This window comes from Podarcis raffonei, chromosome 4 (assembly GCF_027172205.1).
Source record: "Podarcis raffonei isolate rPodRaf1 chromosome 4, rPodRaf1.pri, whole genome shotgun sequence".
Lineage (NCBI taxonomy): Eukaryota > Metazoa > Chordata > Lepidosauria > Squamata > Lacertidae > Podarcis > Podarcis raffonei.
Window position 1 is genome coordinate 34,842,910 of NC_070605.1, and position 19,158 is coordinate 34,862,067.

Below are 19,158 nucleotides of genomic sequence, written 5' to 3' on the forward strand. Positions count from 1 at the left end.
CATTGTAATGCTCAACTGCAGCAGCCTAAAAGTCACAGGAAGTATGCATCCGCCGCTCTTTTTCTTCATCATGAGTTGTCCCAAGTCACTCGAACATATGGAACATAGGAACATAGAAAGCTCCCTGGTGCCAAGTCTGGCCTACTAGTGACTGGCAGGATCAAGCAGATACACAAGGCTTCAGACACGGGACAATTCCCAGCTTTGCTGCCTTCATGTAGAATTTATAATGGCCAAACTAGATGCAAAGCTAATGTGTCTTTGGGGATTGTGGGTGGTGGCACAATTTTAAGCACATTTGGATTTTTGAGCAAGTCCTCTGGATCAGCCCTCTGCCCAAGACAGACAGTACGCTTTCCCAAGGGATCTGTGTAAAAGTCAGAACCAGTAGAATTAATCTGAGTCCTGAAAAATTCATTGAGCTGAAAGAGGAAGTGGTAAAAAGACTTACTCTTCTCATTTCCTCCCCTAAGTCTATGATCTGTTCAAGGGGGGAAAGGTATCCATCACCTCATGATGCCTAAGGAGGCAGTGAGGGGTAGGGACTCAGAGGCTTCATGGGCACCAGGGGAAGACCTCAAGGAGACCACAGTGCCCCTGGGCACCATGTTGGCAGTCCCTGCAATGTCATACCACCCAACTTTTACAGAGCCCAAACTGGGTTGTGTGTCTTCTGGGACGTGCTCCCAGGTGAGTCACATGGCCTGTACCGTGCTCTCAACCCCAAAAGTAATTTTTTGAGGTGAGAACACGACCTGAGAGTGTGTGAGATTGTGGCACCCAAAATGGCCACCATGATCTCGTGTGAAAAAAAATGTCCCATTTTTTCATGGAGAATTTCAGAGGTATTCAATGCACAATACAATGTGTCCAAAGGACAAAAAATGGCAAAGCACTCTGATGAATGCAACGTTGAATAGAACACCAGACTGTTCTGCCTTTTGTGTCTATTTATAGTTAATGCCTTTTCTCCCGGCCTTTTGTTTTAATGCACATCCATTTCCACCACCACCATTAAAACTGGAAATTGAAGCAGAACTGAAATTACTTATGCACGCAGCAGCTTACTCTTTGGATGTTTATGATCAAACCACCAAGGATAATGGACATCCTTGAGGGTATCTGGTTGTGCAAAAATTATGATGGTAGGGTTTTTGGCTTTTTTTAATCAATGGGATTCTCTTGAAAATGGTGATGATGAGGCAAGAGGACACCATTACGTGGATGGGAAGTCATAATGCTCTTTAAGCATTATGCTTAAAGCATAATGCTCTCTGAGCATTAGGTCCAGTCGTGGCCGACTCTGGGTTTGCGGCGCTCATTTCACTTTATTGGCCAAGGGAGCTGGCATACAGCTTCCGGGTCATGTGGCCAGCATGACTAAGCCGCTTCTGGCGAACCAGAGCAGCGCACGGAAACGCCGTTTACCTTCCCGCCAGAGCAGTACCTATTTATCCGCTTGAACTTTGATGTGCTTTCGAACTGCTAGGTGGGCAGGAGCAGGGACCGAGCAACGGGAGCTCACCCCGTTGCTGAGATTCGAACCGCCAACCTTCTGATCGGCAACCCACAGCGCTACCCGCGTCACCATGCTCTTTAAGAGAATGCAAATGTTCTTTAAGCACAAAGAGTGGACATCTTGTCTTTTGAGAGAATCCCCAGCCAAACAGATTGATGTACTTCCTTCCAAATGTCTCCTTTGAAGGTGAGCTAGAGGGAATCAACTGATAGGAGGGAGGAGGTGGGTGTGATGTGGAAGGGGATTTTTTTTTTACAGGGGGTGTTGTAGGACCACCTTTAATCAAGACGATTTATCACAGGGGAGGTTAACATTTTGGGCCTTAAGACTGCACGGCTAAAAATGAATGTGTCCACACTCTTTCATGCACACTATCATGTGAACAGGCACAGAGGTACACAGCCCCCCTCCCCTGCCAAAATCAGTGAGGTCTATGTGTGAGTGAAGACATTGCTTGAGGAGCTGCCTTAGGCCTCTGAAGTGGGAATTAGCCAACTCTGGTTTAGCACTTGCCCTCTTTTCTTTGCTCCCTGCCCTTTTTCTTTTTTCTTTTTAAAGAACCCCCTGTCAGGCACTGTACACACACAGAATTCTGAGAATTTTGTTTGTGGGTAGGAATAATAACCATCACAATAACAATATTCATTAATAAATAAAAATAAAATAATGACCACCTGTCTGTGAGTACATTCAGTTGTGTGCTCATGGAGTCTGCACAAAACTGTAGCCTGCACATGTTGGCAGGCCACGCTGAGGCAGCTTTTTCTTATGCTGCGAGTCTTCCTTCAAGGGATGACTTTGTCAGTTTTAGTTCTCTCACTTTCTCGTTTTTCCATCTGAAACTCGATTCTCCATATTTCTGCAGGAATTTGTGATCCTAGGGAAAATTCATCAGTATTTTAGTACAGATTTCCCCTAATAAACCCATTTTTATATGCAGTTTTGACTATTATACATATTTTTGCAAACAATATCTCCTTACATAATGCAATGCATTGTTGTATGTTATTTGCACTAATTTTTGCACACTTCCCCCTGAGATGATACCAGATAGATAGATAGATAGATAGATAGATAGATAGATGATAGATAGATAGATAGATAGATGATAGATAGATGATAGATGATAGATAGATAGATAGATAGATAGATAGATAGATAGATAGATGATAGATAGATTCCAAACATCAGTTGGCTGAAGACATAGGAGCCAACTCCTAGAGGTCAAGGTCCCTTCGCACCCCCAATAAAATATTTCAGGGGGCCGGGCCCACCTAAAGATGATGGGCATTGCCATTCAAATGGTGTGTGCACACTGCATCTTGTGATTGATTATGTGGTACAGGGTTACCTGCCCCCCAATATTTTATTCAAGTTGGCACCCCTAACTGGAGAACTGTATTGCAAAGTCTGGATATGCACACATTTTGAAAGGTGTTTGTGTGCCGGTCCTTATATTGTTTCAGAAAGGGCAAATTTGATATGCAGTGGTACCTTGGTTCTCAAACAGCTTGGCTCCCAAACAAATCGGCTCCCAAACACCGCAAACCCGAAAGTAAGTGTTCCGGTTTGCAAGCTTTTTTCGAAGCCGAATGTCCAACGCAGCTTCTGCTGCTTCTGCTTGAGTGCAAGAAGCTCCTGCAGCCAATCGGAAGCCGTGCCTTGGTTTTCAAACGGCTCCAGGAGTCGAACAGACTCCCGGAACAGATTAAGTTTGACAGTCAAGGTACCACTGTATTCACCTTTCTGTGTGGACTGAATTGAATTTCTGCCCCATCCCTACCCCCCGTCTAGGTATCTGTCTCAGTTTTACAAGTCTCAGACATGGAAGGCAGAAGTATGTAATCAAGTGGGGAACATTGTGGGAAAATCCAGACATTAAGATTGAAGACTTGCAGATGATAAGCTGGAGAAGGTTCAGAGAGACTGGTCAGATGAGCGCCTGATGCTTACAGAAATGTTATCAGAACTTCGTGTATCTCTTGCTTCCCAGTACAGCTGGAAATAGCTTGCTAGCCTCTTCTCCCCAGAGAGATTGCAACAGCCCTAGAACTGCCTGGCACTTGAAAGGACATGGTGACATGCAAATTCTTCTTCTTTCCATTTCTTTTTTAAAAATAATAATAGCTGTGTGATCACCCTGGAGTCTGGGAGACTTGCAAACTATAACTGCGCCTTAGCCGAACTGCTGGCTCTTATAACATAAAAAGAAACTGATTTCTCCTGTTAGTAACAATACAAATGGGAACCAGGAGCAATTTCACTGAATGGAGTGAAATTAATTTGAAATTAATGGAATGTAATTTCCATTCAGTGTAGTTAACCTAGTGTAAAATTAGTGCTAATGAGATCAGCACTGGGGATGGGCTCTGGCTCAGAGCAAGAGCACATGTTTGAATGCAGAAGCCTCCAGGTTCAATCCCTCAGATCTCCAAGCAGGACTTAAAAAACACCTGAAAACCTAGAGAACCACTACTAGTCAATGCTGACAATAGTCAACTTGGTATAAGGACATTTTCTCTCATCCTAGTCAGTTCCTCAGAAGAAGCCAGTGATTATGCTATGGGTTGATTCTAGAGGTTAAAGGTTATGGGAATGTAGTCCTATATTCACTCACCTAGTAGTACTTTACTTATTTCTGAGTAAACAGGAACATAGGAAGCTGCCTTATATCAAGCCAGACCATTGGTTCATCTTGTTCAGTACTGTCTACATTGACTGGTAGCAGCACTTCAGGGTTTGAGGCAAAGGACTTTCCCAGCTCTATTTGAAGATGCCACTGATTGAACAACGACTTTCAGCAGGTCAAGGGTGTCCTCCGCCACTAAGCAACATCTCTTCCTATTCAATGCAATCCTAATAACTTTTACTCAAAAGCATGTTTTGCTATATTTAATTCAGCTTGCTCGCATTGCAACAGAAGCAAGCACCAATGAGTTGCATGGGATTTACATCCAGGGAAATGTGTAAAGGATTGTATCCTTAACCTCCTTGGTTCTGTTCAAAGCCATTGACTTGTTTGGGCTGGGTAATGTTATTATATGGCTTATGCAGAACACCTGTTTAGGGAAGCTTTCAATGTTTGATGTATCACAGTATTTTAATATTCTTTAGGAAGCCGCCCAGAGTGGCTGTGGATGCCCAGCCAGATGGGCGGGGTATAAATAATAAATTATTATTATTATTATTATTATTATTATTATTATTATTATTATTATCATCATCAACATAGGCTCTCACTACTGAGGTGATATCTTATTCTATGCCATCACAGTTATATCAGAAAGTATTGCACAATAGTAGTGATTTGTCTCAATGAAGCCAATAGTATGGCTCTAGATGACAACTAGACACAGATCTATGGCAAAGAGTTTGCTATCAGACAGAAATTCAATGAAGTACTAGCAAGCTCTTTAAAAAGTGCATATGTGTGTGGAGTGAGGAGGGGAGGGGATAATCCTTCAGCATGGTCTTTTTACGGTGCCATAGGCTGCTGATTGACCATTGCTTTTTCTAGGAAGGATTAATAGTACAGAATAACTCTCCTTCATACACAAATTATTCCAGCTGCATAGGAGTACACTGCTGTCAAAAGGCTCCCCTATTCATGGAGGCTATTCCAAGGACAAGTCTTAATGCAGTGTCAACAGCCCAGAATAGTTGGTTGATATTTCCTCTCAAGTGGGTTAGAAGATAGTTGGCAATTGTTTTTGCTGCCTTGGGTATCTGAGAGAAAAGTAGTGTATAAATTCTGGCAACAAACAAATAAATAAGCCTCTCTGTCAGCTTGAACAATAGCCCACCAGAGAATGGGGAAGGTGAAGACACATCTCAAGCTATTGGGAGTGGGATAATGGAAGGATGTGTGTGAAGATGAGAAGAAAAGACAAACTGAGGAAGTGTATGCCTTTGCCTGCTGTTGGCCTCCACGTTTGGCAGGGATGGAGAACATTTGGTCTTGAACTACAACCTCCATCATCCCTGATCAATGGCCTTGCTGGCTGGGGCTGGTGGAATCCAACAACATCTAGGGGCCACAGATTCCTCAGTCTTGACTTGGGGTGTACCTTGTATAAAACATATATTACAACAATAGTTGAGGTCCTTCTGAAATGTCTTCTCCAAAGAAAGATACTACTGTCTGTTGAAGTTCTCAACATTCAAGGAAAGCACACAATACTATGCTATCCATTATGCAAATTATGGAAAGATGTTGAGGAAACATCTGGATTGTACATCTCCAGTACTTTTGACCTTTCTCCCCACCCAGTTGATCTGGATGAACTGAAGCAATACTGTCTTTTGCAGAAGGGTTAGACTACAGTTAGGGACACGGGTGGCGCTGTGGGTTAAACCACATAGCCTAGGACTTGCCGATCAGAAGGTCGGTGGTTCAAATCCCTGCAACGGGGTGAGCTCCCATTGCTCGGTCCCAGCTCCTGCCCACCTAGCAGTTCGAAAGCATGTCAAAGTGCAAATAGATAAACAGGTACTGCTCTGGCGGGAAGGTAAATGGCGTTTCCGTGCGCTGCTCTGGTTCGCCAGAAGCGGCTTAGTCATGCTGGCCACATGACCCGGAAGCTGTACGCCGGCTCCCTCAGCCAATAAAGCGAGATGTGCGCCGCAACCCAAGAGTCGGCCATGACTGGACCTAATGGTGAGGGGTCCCTTTACCTTTACTAGACTACAATTAATGGCATCAGCACCTGGGAAGCAGTTATCAAAATACTTCCACATACACACTCTTCCCAAAAAAGAAACCCGTATTTGCATTTCCCAACAATAAACCCTGGAGAGAATTGGCTTGGGGCCTCCTCTAGATTAGCATTTGAAATTTCATAAAATGAGATAACCTTGCCAGGGAGTCACAGGACTCCCAACTGGCTAAGAGGAAGCTAGTGCCTGGCACAGCGATGCTTTTGGCAGAACATCAGCTGGTTCTCAGGAGAAGTCTTTAGATTTCAAGGGACCAGCCCTCAGCTCTCAGTTGGCTCTAAGTAAACAAATCTATTTCTGTTTGCTAAGATTTATCACATCAGTGGGAGGTTCCAGCTGATCTCTTTTAAACAGTACCAGTTTTCCATGTACCGTGGGATTGTTTGGTGAAATTTCAAGAACTGCATAATTTCAGGAATTGCAAATGCATGCAACGCAAGGCTCAAATGCAGATTTCTCATGCTATGAAGAATCCAGTTATTCTCTTCAGTTGGGCACCCTGTTACATTTTGATCATAAACATGACCGGGGCAGGAATTACCATGTATTACAGATTTGCAACCTGGAGGGAAATCATTCCTAGTTGTGATTTGGGGGTGATATCAGTGCTTACTTGTAGCTCAGTAAGACATGGTGACTAGCTATGATGACTATACTCTGCCTCCACAGTTGGAGGCAGTAATGCTTCCATTGCTGGAAACCACAGGAGGGGAGAGTGCTCTTGTGTTTGGGCCCTGCTTGCTATGTTTCCACAAGCATCTGATTGGCCCTGGAAGAATAGGATGCTAGCCTAGTTTGCCCATTGGTAATGTCTAAGCAACACGATGACCATGTACATATGCAATAGACAATCTTTATAGAATTCCTTCAAACCATAGCAAGTACAAAATGAAATCTTTAGTCTCAAAGCCTCTGAAAATCTTTAAATGAAGTGAGGTACCAGACTTTGTACGATGAAAGACAAGCTGTGAAGCTTTCTGTATTCAGCAAATATAATGTCCAACACTGAACAGTGATTCTGGATATTGACTACTGTTTCGTAGAATTCTTTGTTAGCGTGGTGGGAGGATATAGAATTGCTTCATAAACTGAAAATGAAATGTTACTAGTTTGCCCATTGGCCTGATCTAGGAGGCTTTTCTTAGGATCTTAGGACATGTCTTTACTGGTTATACATTTAACCTAGACATGTATTTTATCATAATTTCTACGTTTTGTTATAAATACACACTTTTAAAAACACATTCATTGAACATTTTCTTTTGAGCCAAGAACTGTACAGTGCTACCTCAGGTTACAGATGCTTCAGGTTATAGACGCTTCAGGTTACAGACTCCGCTAACCCAGAAATAGTACCTCGGGTTAAAAACTTTGCTTTAGGATGAGAATAGAAATCGCATGGCAGCAGCTGGAGGCCCCATTAGCTAAAGTGGTACCTCAAGTTAAGAACAGTTTCAGGTTAAGAATGGACCTCTGGAACAAATTAAGTTCTTCACTTACGAGGTACCACTGTATCACAAAATTCAGGGAACTGTGAAATCTAAAGAATAATTACATTCCAATCTGCATATGAGTCTGGGAGGCACAAATTAGGTCACTTTACTAAAAGAATGTGGACCAAAATAAATTCTCCTCCATCACTATCTACACTGTTTCATTTCTGACCCTGATTTTCTTTCCTATCTAGGAACAGGAGAAAGCATATCACCCACAGAGTCTAACTTGCTTTCAGCAGACTAAAGTCAGCAAAAAATAAACAAAAGACTTGTGCAGGTGTGAGAGGTAGATAAGGGGACTAGATTGAGAGACTTTAAAAACCAGCTCAGCCCGCAGGGTCAACCCAGCCACAGAGGTGAACTGGGAGTGATAGTTGCCTCAGTCATGTGAGTATCCTGGAGAGGGGGGAGGGGGGAGATTGCAAAAAGTAGCTCAAGAGGTCTCCTCTCTAGCTGCCCTGGGGTATAGGCACAGTTGCAGACAGGAAGAAATATGGAAATGACAGGCACCAATAATAAAAATAAGGAAACAATCTTACAGTTAGTTCTTTAATGTTATTTTATGCTACTCAGCATACAACAAAATGTGAAGGCTGGGTAGTTGGGGCTGGATTTTAATTTGCCTACAGCACCAAAAAGCTTGGTCCAGCCTTAGCCTGGTGCTTGCACATTATGAAGATTTCCTTTGAACTGTGTGCATGTGTGTGTTTGCTTAACAAATCAGTAAACACTTTAATCCCCACCACAACCAATTGTCTTACATTGGCTTTTGAATACTATTTGGCATTAGGCTTCGGGACAAAATACAAGAAGAAGATTGAAGACTGTGGAAAAGTGGAATGTCCTGGTTTTTGAACGTTTTTCGGAAGCCGAACGTCTGATGCGGCTGTCAGCTATTGTTTCCAGGGCGCCTGTGCCAATAGGAAGCTGTGCCTTGGTTTTCAAACGTTTCAGGACTTGCACGGACTTCTGGAATGTATTAAGTTTGAGAACCAAGGTTCCACTGTATTCAGAAGGATACTGCCTCTGATTATGCAGGCAGAGCACAGCCATTATGGCCAGTAGACACTGATAGTCTTATCCTCCATGAAGCATACCCTCCAACATGTTGAGTCTCAAAACCGGGACGTGCGTCTTCCTGACTGTGTTCCTGCACAAGTCACGTGACCCGTGTGACATCGTGGAGCCCAAAAGATGCACTTTGGGGAGGGGGGCTGCACTCTTGCATGAGAGCACGGCATCCAAAAGTGTGTTTTGGAGTGCTATGCAAGATTGTGGCCCCCACAAAAGTGCTTTTTTTGGGGGGGGTGGGAGATCGCAGCATTAAATTGTGTGAGATCATGATGGCCAAAATGGTTTCTGTGTTCTTGAGTGAACATACAGGGTGTCCCAGGACACTTGTGTGGTGTGCATGGAGACAGATGTTTAGCCACAAAATCAAACGTTCTAAATTGGACGGCTCTAATCAATGGACTTTAACATTCATCCCTATCTGGCAACTAGGACTCACGTGAAATGGGAAGACTCAAGATAGAGACTAAGGAAAGCCACATTCATTTGGTAATGAGTTTGCTCAGTGAATGCCAAAGATGGGGACAAAGATGAAGGAGTATAGAATTTAGGAGTGGTGACAGAGCAGCAGACCTGGTGAAAATTTTTATATACTGTAGTGTTCAGTGAAATAACAAATGGCTGTCCTGTATGGCCAGGTGCGTACAAAAATACAAGTTGTGAAGAATGGGGCAATTTTGCAATCAATAAACTAGATAGCCAAGAGAGCCTTCCAAGTGACTTTATAAATGAAAATGTTAGCCCTCTGGATATCAGATACCTGTCCTGACAGGAGAGTGGCATGCCAAGCAAAATGAAGCCCCTGGGTAGTTTTGATTTATCCATTTAAAATCTCTGTTTAGAAACTCAGATCAGAGAAACTGGGCAGAGACATGAACAAAAGGACAATAAAGGGACAGACATTCAGGCAGCAGGAATAATAAATATGAATAAGACAGGAAGAAAAGGAGTCCAGTAGCTAGGTATGCTATATTTAAAAGTTAGATTTGGGTGTTTGTGGATGCAAACTAAAAGCTACTTTCTAGTCTGCTTCCCCCTATAATACTTGATATATAATGCTTAGGGATGGGAGAATCTGACAGCTTTGGTTTCTCATTTTTCCAATCTTAGAATAACAGAATTGGAGAGTAGGAAGGGATCCCAAGGGACATATACAAATGAAGAGGACAGAACAGTTAAATTACTCCATGTCAGCATGTCTTAATAACCATTTATGCATCCAGTGGCATCCATAAAAGAACACAAGACTCTATAATGTGGGAGCCCCACAGGAGACAGGGTCCCCTCTCCATTTTCTCAGCACAGATGTGCCTTCCTAAGGCAGAGCACACTTGCATCTGCATGGAACTCTGCTCTTGAAATCTTACTTTGGTGGTGCCTTTGCACTTTTAAAAGACTCTGTTTCCACACTTTGCCAATGAGGCAGCAGTGAACTGACCTTGGGGGCTCAGCTGCAGCATTTTGTTTCATTCCACATCAGGCAGTTCAATTTCTAAAACTGTACCCACATTCTCCTTATTAAGAGGATCAGTGTAGGAGTGTGGATATGTGAGTTGTTTTTGCCAAATAGCTCTACCAGGCTCTCTGAAACCTATTCTTATCTTATTTACTATTCTTATTTTACTAACTGGCCAAGAATTGCTGACAAATGCACTCTGACCAGATCCAAATGGAGCCAATTGCTTTGAACCAGAGCAGCGGTTGTGGCGTATCGTTTCAAGAGGGATGCCCTTTTTGTCTGATAGTTTACTATTATATCGGCAGCTGCTGCTGCAGCTGAGTCACTCTTCTTGTGCTGAAAGTCTGCCACAGTTCTTGGGGATTCTGCAGAGTCATAGACTGTGCTGAAAGGATACTCATATGAGCAAATGTACAGCATGAGTTCACCTTTCAAAAGGCAGTGGGGTGATGTCACAGAACAACTTTCTTCCTGATCTTAACACAAGTGAAACAACTTCACCTATAAAGGAATTGCATTCACTTTCAGAAGGAATGTATGATTTCTTCTATAACTGCTGTTTCTCCTTTAATTAGCTACTAACTGTGACTCTTCTCTTTTAAGACCTGAAGAAGCAAGTCCAGATGTGTTTCCCCCCTCCTGCTTCTGAGTATTGTAATATGTACAATTGTTTTAAGTGGAGTTGGGAGATGGCTTTTTTAAAAAAATAAGCATTATTTTAAAAAAGAAACATTTTTTAAAAAATAAACATTATTTACTTCAATCTGAAAAATGTTTATCTTTTATTGGAATATGGTTATGTATTATTTTTATTAATAATAATAAAAGCCTTCCACATACATGTCTCAAGGAGATGTGCAAAATACAACAAAAACAGTTAAAACCAATTTAAAACAACCAAGAAAATAACAGCAGATAAATCTTCAATCCTCAGATGTAGTGCTAAATTTTCAATAGCCCCCCCCCCTGTACATAGTTGTATTTATATCTGTATAATGAATTGGTTACAGCAACTCCATCATTCTAAATGAATTATTTGTTTTTCTTTTGTCTTAGAAGGTATTTCATTTGTGCAATGGCATTTGTATTTTATGTGTATTTTAGCATGTTATTTTTTGGGAGGAGGAAAGATTGAAACCTGTACTCCAAACTGAGTCTGGATAAGAAGAGAAGAAGAGTTTGGATTTGATATCCCACTTTATCATTACCCTAAGGAGTCTCAAAGCGGCCAACATTCTCCTTTCCCTTCCTCCCCCACAACAAACACTCTGTGAGGTGAGTGGGGCTAAGAGACTTCAAAGAAGCGTGACTAGCCCAAGGTCACCCAGCAGCTGCATGTGGAGGAGCGGAGACGCAAACCCGGTTCACCAGATTACGAGACTACCGCTCTTAACCACTGCACCACACTGGCTCTCTAAGGAATAGGCAACCAGCACAACGGGTACAGTCTTGCTATATTGGTCTAACACACACGCACACACACACTATTCCAGCAACTGTCTTCTGTGCCCACTGAAGTTTCTTTAAGGGCTCGAGTGGAAACCTGTATACAGAGGAAGTCCAACAAGCCCATTAGCGTGCAGTACTAGATATATGAGTATCTCTAGCCAATAACAGTGGAACAGGCCTTCTGGGTATCAGTGAAGGAGTCACGATAACACTGGGAATGAGTGGCTATGACTAATTAGTTAAAAGGCACTTCTAAACATAATTATGCAGTGCTGGAAAACTAAATGCAGCTATAAAAGACTTCTTGCTGAGAAGAAGCTTGTAGAATAATGCACAGTTGCCTTCATTTCCATGGTTACCCAGGTGCACATTAAGTCGAAGCAAAGTCAAAAACATGGGGGCTAGTTTCTCACTGCTTACCTGCTCTTTAATCTTCAGCTCGTGGGTCAAATGGGTGGTAGAAACTATAATAAAATTAGTAGAACTTTGCACTTGGAAGGGTAGAAGCAACAGATGGTCTCCTATTTTAATTGGTGGTATAACATTTCAAAACCTCTTTCCTTTCCCTGCCCCCAAGAGAATAAAGCTAAATTCCTGTTCTATAGCTGAACTGAAATCTTGCAATCCTGCTACCAAATCAAAAACTGGAAATTTTCAAATTTGACTTTTGAATCCAAATCTTGATGGTAGAATGTTACCATCTTGGCACTTCAGATAGATAGATAGTTTTTTTCTTTAAAAAATGTTTAGGGGTACTCTCATTTTCTTACTCATATTGAAATACTGCCCCTCAATGAGGCCAAATTTAGATTCACAATTTTTTTAGGGGTATGTGTACCTCTGCGTACACCCAGAAAAAAAAGCACTGGATAGATAGATGATAGATAGATAGATAGATGATGATAGATGATAGATAGATGATGATAGATAGATAGATAGATGATAGATAGATAGATAGATAGATAGATGATAGATGATAGATGATAGATGATAGATAGATAGATAGATAGATGATAGATAGATAGATAGATAGATATAGATAGATAGTCAGTGTTAAACATATAACATGCCATTTGTAAAATCATGCCCTATTTAACTTCAAGAGTGGCTGCTAGCCATGACCTCTCCTCAGGACCAAGGCAATAAGACAAATGAGGGCACAAATTTGCATAAAAATTGCATGTATTGATTTCTAGTTAGAGATGCAAATTTAGAAATACTTCTTGTAATTTAAATAGAAATGCAAGTTGTCTCACCATGGTAGGGAAGAGAGCCTGTGGAAGTTGGGAAAAGAGCTTGTTCAGACTGCTGTCCAGGTGCTGCTGATGGACAACTGTGAGACCTTTGCTCTCCCTCCTTCTGGTTTCTTATTTTGGGAGCAGACTTCCAACTGGACAGACTTTCAAATGGAAGACTCCTAGACGACTGTCCTCTGGTAGCCCCTCAAGCAGAGGACTCTGTAAAATAGGACAATGACAATTGTAAGTGTTACAAATCAATCTAAGTGTGTTGCAGTGGTGGAAAGTGGGGATTCAGCCTCCATCTCTCCACCTAGCTCTAACTAAAGGACAGAACTGCAAGGAGACAAGACACACCAAGAAAGTCCTGCTGCACCATTAGAACCGAGAGGATCATGGTTCCTGCAGAAGCTTCAAGGTCCTCCTCAGTTGGTGGCCTGAGCAACTAGGCTCTAGTTCTAAACACATGAAAGAAGAAGTAACCACTGAATTTAGTGGAACTTATTATTGAGTAATCGTGCACATCATACATTTCAAGCACAGGGCTTCCCTCAAATGAATTCTACAGAGTGATCCCAAGAAAATGAGCTGACAGTGTTCCCCGGTAGTCAAACTGCATATGATATTAGGTAAAGGTAAAGGACCCCTGATAGTTAAATCCAGTCGCAAACAACTCTGGGGTTGCAGCGCTCATCTCGCTTTATTGGCCAAGGGAGCCGGCGTACAGATTCCGGGTCATGTGGCCAGCATGTCTAAGCCGCTTCCGGCGAACGAGAGCAGCGCATGGAAACGCCGTTTACCTTCCCGCCAGAGCGGTAACTGTTTGTTTACTTGCACTTTGACGTGCTTTTGAACTGCTAGGTTGGCAGGAACAGGGACCGAGCAACGGGAGCGCACCCTGTCGCGGGGATTCGAACCGCCGACCTTCTGATCGGCAAGCGCTAGGCTCAGTGGTTTACACCACAGCGCCACCCGCGTCCCACACTGCATATGATATAAGTCACCATTAAATGCAAGGATTTATTTATTTATTTATTTACAAATACCCAGTGCGGGGGGGATCTCGTTTGGGTGCATGAGAATGACAGGAAGTGGGGGGGCTTCATTCTGAGACCCCCGGGTATAGGACAGTATATAAATTCAATAACAGGTCTCATACCAGTGGCTTGTGTGGTAAAATAGAGCATGACTGGACTCACATCGTTCTCCATTCTCCATCCTTGGAAGCAAAAGGTATTATCACAGTAACAGTGACATGTTCCAGCCCAAATCACTAGAGGAGCAGGGCCAGTGAAGGGTGTGGCCTGTCAGGAATGGCCTGGACACAGTCCTGAAAGTCCTCTGAGCTGGGAGTTTCCCAGCCCTGCCCTGAAAGGTCCCGCAAAAATGGAGGCCTCCTACACCAGTTTTTGGTCTCCCTTCAGTAGAAGTGCCCCTTCGGAGGAATGTGGATGCTGCATGAGACATAAGAAAGAAGCAAGATTCTTGTTGTTTTTTTCTTTCTTTCCATTTTTGTGCTCTCTGTGGCTCTCTGGCAGAATTAGTGGGTGTTTCGTTTTCAATTGCAGGAGTGGGAGAAAGTGGAGGCAGATGTCAGATTGTTTAGAAGATGTCTCTGCTAGAGCGCTGGGATATGATGCGCAGCAGCTGTTCTGCTGGCCACTTTCTCGTTTTTACACTCTTTGTGGTCAGGCATTCATTCTCCCCACAGCAGATGGCTGGGGCGGGGAGGGGGGGGAGCAGCAGCAAGATTTTATTTATTCTTCTCCTATAGAGAGAAAATAATAATAGCCGTCTTCAAATATCTTAAGGGCTGTCACATGGAGGAGGGAACATGCTTGTTTTCTGTGAACTGCCTTGAGACCTCCGGGTATGGGGCAGTATATAAATTCAAAATAATAATAATAATAATAATAATAATAATAATAATAATAATAAAAAATTAATAATAATTTTCTCCTACTCTGGAGGGTAGGACTCGAACCAGTGGCTTCAAGTTGCAAGAAAGGAGGTTCTGACTAAACATTTGGAAAAACTTTCTGACAGGAAGAGCTGTTTGACAGTGGAACAGTCTCCCTCAGGAGGTTGTGGACTCTCCTTCCTTGGAGGTTTTTAAGCAGAGGCTGGATGGTCATCTGTCAGGGATGCTTTAGCTGAGATTCCAGCATTGCAGAGGGTTGGAATAAATGACCCTGGGGTCCCTTCATACTCTAAGATTCTATGATTCTATCATTTCCTTCTATTTCTTTTTTTGTTCATTTATCAGAATGCAAGTTTCATTTTTTGAAAACGCTACATTTTTTTCCTTGTTAATTCTCTTTTTAATCCAGAATTCCAGTAACTGTCTGCCCCCTGTCCTTGAACTCTGAAGGATTCCAGCCTAGCTCTTACAGATGGCAGATGAAATGGGAGATCTGGATAGTGCCACTTTGATATAAAGGCGAATCTTACCAGTGGGGAGCGCACTGTTGCACTCAGGATCTGTTTTGAGGGCTTCCCATAGGCATCTGGTTGGCCACTGTGAGAACAGGATGGTGGGCTAGATAGATAAGTCTGATCCAGCTTTCGTTATGTTCTATGTTCCTTTGTTAACCAGTGGTCATCAACTGAGCTGCTATCTCTATATTAAATCAATCAACACAAGATAATATCACCAAGGCAACTATCTGTAAACAAGCAATAAACGTCCATAAGGAGGTTTAACAAACTGAAGGACATGGTCCTCTTTCTATGCTCCTTCCGATGGAAACATGCAGATGAGGACAAATATACCCCTGCTTTGAGTCGTTTACATACTCTCTTCTCTTGTATATTATTTACTGCTCGATGACTAAGTTCTTTAGCGATGAAACATCAGATTACTGGAACGGCATCCGAGCACTGAACCACTGGTATATCACAACTGGACTCTTTATTACTGCATTTGCAATTGTTCAAGATAAAATCTATTTTGGAAAGAGAAGAAATGAGCACTGAACCACTGATATATTACAAGTAAACTCTTTATTTACTGTGTTTGCTATTGTTTAAGATAAAACCTATTTGAGAAAAAACCTACTTTTGCCATTTTTGTGGACGTTTATTGTTTGTTTACAGATAGTTGCCTTGGTGATGTTATCTTGTGTCGATTGCAATAGTCATTGTATCACCACCCTGTTCATTGTTTTATTGTTATATCTCTATATTAGGCCAAGAAGGAAGGCAGTTGAGGAAGGGGACTGAGCTAAGTTTGCAGTTTTTGGAGAACTAGATGCTAGAGTAGGTGTTGCATTCGCCTGATCTAGCATGCTCCAGATCTTAATAATGTGGTAACAGCATTACAGAACAATTTTTGAAATAGAATGATGTGTGGACAGTCCAGTCTAAATCCACCACCATTGCACTGTCATTGCCTCAAGGACACGTTGCAGAAGACACCCACATTAAAAACCCCACTTTAGAGGGGCTTCTATGGGGAATAACATAACTTTAGCAGCTTGCATCTTTTCTTCCAGCTATACAGATTTTGCAACAGAGGTTTCATATAAAATGCAACAGTGGATGATCCAAAGAGCCAGAACTGTTCCCCGGTGTAAGTTTCAATGGGCCTCCCAGAGTCAGCTGGTTGATTCTCATTAATCATGTGCCAACTCTGCGTGATTCAATCACCACTGCAAATTCCCATTCATCTCTACAGACAGGTACTCTCTGTGCTCGAACTATAATTAGATGATCACTGGGGATGGAAGCCACCTGCTAAACAGGCGCTGGCTTATGTTGGCCGTTGCAACTTTTGTTTTGTTTTCATTCATTCAAGAGCAGAGAGGAGATGGGCCACTAATGGCGCAACTGTTGTCCTTCCGCTGGCTGCTAATATTATGTTGACGGATGTTCTTTGAAAGGGAATTATTTTATTGAGAGTCTGCAAGAGACACCAGGAAGAGCACAAGAGGTGTGATTCTTGTTTTTTTAACCCCCTTTCCCCCATTTCTTTTCAAAATGCTTAAGTGTGAACTGTAAGCCATTCCAGAGCCTGGGAGAGAGGTGTTCTGATGAAGTAAAATAAATAAGGAGCAAAGTGTAGGACTCAAAGTTGGGATGTTGGGCTAATTCATCATTTATCATTCATTTAACAAATCTATAGGACGGGGAGTATGGGATGTTAGGGAAGGCTAAACGAGGTGAGGGTAGCCAAGGACTTTCCCTGTATGCGAGGACAGGCTCCAGAGGATTGAGCGAATGAGACCAAAAGTGCGTCCAACAGTCAAGAAGGCAGTTTCTGCATGTACTGTAGAGGGAAGTGAGGGGCAGATATGGCTCATCAATCTGGGAAGGTAGCCCATCCAGGAAAAGGAAAACTCTGATCCTAAACCTCTGCTACCTTGCAGGATATCTTTGGGAGAAGAAAGGGCTAAGGAGTGAACCCCACACAAATCCAGAGTGGAATCCCTAAGACAGTTGGATGGCACCTTATACGCCTCCTTCTGGCAACTCCTGCAGCCAAGCTGGTGCCAAGTGTATTGCTCTGCTTTCTTTAGGACCACATCAGTGAGGCGGGGGGGGGAGGTTGTCTTTTGGGCAGCCCAGAACCTCCATACACACTGCCCAGGCATGCGCCCCAAGGATATCAGTTTGGTGCTGCTAATGCAGAGTTTTGACTTCACCCCTTGAAGCGCACTCCATTGTTTCTTAAGACCAACTGATGACGATGACAACAACAACGTTTTTCAGGGCAAAACTCTGAAAGGCCCACAACTATCATCCTATCTGTTTGTGCTCTTCTCTGTTTCCTTTTTTTCCACGAAATGAATTTCTTGACCCCCTACTGTATAGCCTTTCTTGCATAGGGTTCTCTCTTCCCCTTCAAGCCTCCTCTGCTAAACCTCTTGGACTCTGCTCCATCCTCACATTCTTCCTTTCCATCCTCATAACTATTGCTTCCCAGTCTCCCCAGCTTACTAGAAGAAGACTGGGAAGTGGATGGAATCTCAGCTTCTTTCAGCCTGACCTATAAAGCCTTTGGCACCTTTGTTATTATGAGAAACAACAGCTGCAAAATCCAAAATATGGGCGGGGATGTGTGTGTTGTCCTTGATCCAGAAGGACTTTTAAGATTTCCTGTCCCACAGGCCCTGTTTTCCAATTTCAGGAACAGAAAGGACATGGAAGAACGTTAGGATTGATTTCTTTTCTTTTTGAATAAAATTAGCAGATTTCAATTAGGTCAAAACAACCTTATCGGAGAGATGAGGTCATCATCCTTACTGAGCTGTGTCTAAATAACTGAATTGCATGTCCCCCAAACAGTTACATCCCTATCTGCTAACAATGCTCTGAAAGCTAGGAAAGTAGCAAATTTTTCTCCTTCTATAGACCCCTTCTTGCTCCCTGATGTCCTTCAGGCTCAGGCACACCCCTCACACTTTTTTTTTCATGACACCATTCGCACATGGCTGGGTATGTGAGAGAAAGGCTATGCCAGCACAGGTCACACACCTCCTATTTGCACAAGGACGCAATATAAACCAGTGTGGTGTAATGGTTAGAATGTTGGACTATGACCTGGGAGAGCAGGGTTTGAATCCCCACTCAGCCATGAACCTTGGGACAGTCACCATCTCTTAGCCTAACCTGATTCATAGGGTTGTTGTGATGAAATGGGGAACCACGTACACCACCTCAAGACCCTTGGAAGATAAAGGTGGTATATAAATGTAAGAAATATATATATGTGTGTGTGTGACTAAAGTGATGATGAATTTGATCCAAGCATCCTCCCAGATGCTGGAAGATATACGGACTCTGACTAAGAGGCTGACCCAGAAAGCCATGGTGGCCCTGGGATGGACAAACAACATTGTGGTGGAAGTGCATCAGCCGTAGAAACAGCGCCAAGATCAAACTCAGCAATGAGGACTCGTTTGCAACATTAGATACAGGCCTTTACCTTGCAGAAGATGAAGCACTAGTATTACATCTGCTCAACAGCCAAAGCTAATCCCCGTCCCTCTTATTTTTGTCTTTGTATCAGAAAGGCACCCAGCCAATTTGGTTGTCAATAAATATTGCCACAGACATTTCTGAGATCGTGGTCTGTCCAACGAATGACTCTTGTCCAGGATTATTAATTGTCTTACTTTAAATGTTGTGAGGATCCTATGCCCTTTTAAAATGTGTTTTTTTGGGGGGGGATTATTGGGTTGTTTTTAGTTTTATTATGTATTTTGTGGT